Genomic DNA, 1,661 nt, shown 5'->3' on the forward strand with positions numbered 1-1,661 from the left:
TCAAAATTGAATGGTAGTGATAAGGGCATTGTAGGGCTTAGACAATCTCATTGGGTTTCTAATCAACGAAATTTTGTTGATGAACATGTGGTAGAGAGTAGCAATGGTAACTCTTTGGATGAAGTGGGTTTAATAAATGATGAAAAGTCTTTGGATGAAGTGGATTTAACAGATGATGAAAAAGCTGACAATGGTGTGTTCTTACTGGATTTGTGTTTGTGTTCTTGCTTAATCTTGTGTTTGTTTTCTAAGAAAAAAAAAAAAGAGAGAAAATGCCAAATAAAGGAAAATGTTCTTCTTGTTCTTAAATTTGGGTTTGTGTTCTTATTGTTCTTGTTAGGCACTCTTAGATCTCAATTTATGTAATTTTTTGTTTTCAATTTTTTTTATTTAGTTAAAATTGATTAATATTGCAGTTGTAAATCAGTTTGGTATTTTGTTCATATTTGGGTATTTTGAGTTTGTTAACATTTGGGTATGTGCTGGGTTTATTGATGATATTGAATTGGGTTTGTGTTCTTGTTCAAGTTAAATTTAGATCTTAATTCATATTACTTTTAATTTTTAATTATGTTTTTTATTTTGTTAAATTGAGAAATTATTATTTTAACTCATATTTTTTCTTTTGTTAAAATTGAGAAATTAATTTTTTTAAAATTATAATCTGATGTGGCATGGGTGATGAGTGCCATGGTGGATTTTTAATATTATTTTAATTCCTCTGTTAGCCACCTCAGATATTTTCATCTGTTGACTAATGGAAAGGACAAAAATAACACGTGTTAATTGGTTTAGGGACTAAAAGTGGTAAAATGAAAATGTAGGGACCAAAATGGAAAAAAGCCAAAATGTAGGGACTAAAAGTGCATTTATGCCATTTTTCACAGCCTTATCTTGGCCTGAAGTGTTGCCTCAAATTCCAGTCAACTTCCTAGAATTGGCTAAAAGACGCATCCCTTACAAATACCTAGTTGCTGAAACTGGTGTTGGTGGATACATAGGGACTGGTTCACCTCCTTTTGTTGCAGTTTGAGCAGATATTGGATGCTCTTGCTATGCAGGTTTGCTTCAATTCAGGGATTTTTTTTAGCTTAGCTTCTTGTTTTTGCTGCTTTTTTTTTTTTTTTTTTTTGTGGAACTATTATGTGAAAGATTGTGGGGAATCGGTTTGAGATGGAAGTTTTGGGGTTGAAGTTTTTCTTTTGAGATTGTTATTGTGTGAGAAAATGCTTAATAAAATGTTATTTTTGTTTGATAACATTAACAATATGATGCGAACCTCAATCGACACGCTTTGAGACCCAACAAATAATATTGGAATATTTGCCCAAGAAAGGTAAAATTCATATTTGATAGAACATTGACCCAACGTTTATAGGTGAAACGTGAACCAAAAGTATAAGTAGTAGACCTTGACCCAATGATTATAATTGAATCACAAACTGAAGGTATAAAGTTTGAAAGCCACAAGGAAGAATCCCTGATAAGTTCACAGATCTTGAAGAACCAAAAGAAGAGCAAAGCCTCACCTTTTTTTGATTTTTATCCAATAATCCTCTATTACCATGAGTGCATGCTATTTATAAGACATGACTGAAAATAGAAAATATAAAAATGTACTAAATAATGAAACCCTAAATAAAAGCTGATTTGGTCTGAAA

The sequence above is a fragment of the Quercus lobata genome, chromosome 8, assembly GCF_001633185.2.
Source record: "Quercus lobata isolate SW786 chromosome 8, ValleyOak3.0 Primary Assembly, whole genome shotgun sequence".
Taxonomy (NCBI): Eukaryota; Viridiplantae; Streptophyta; class Magnoliopsida; order Fagales; family Fagaceae; genus Quercus; species Quercus lobata.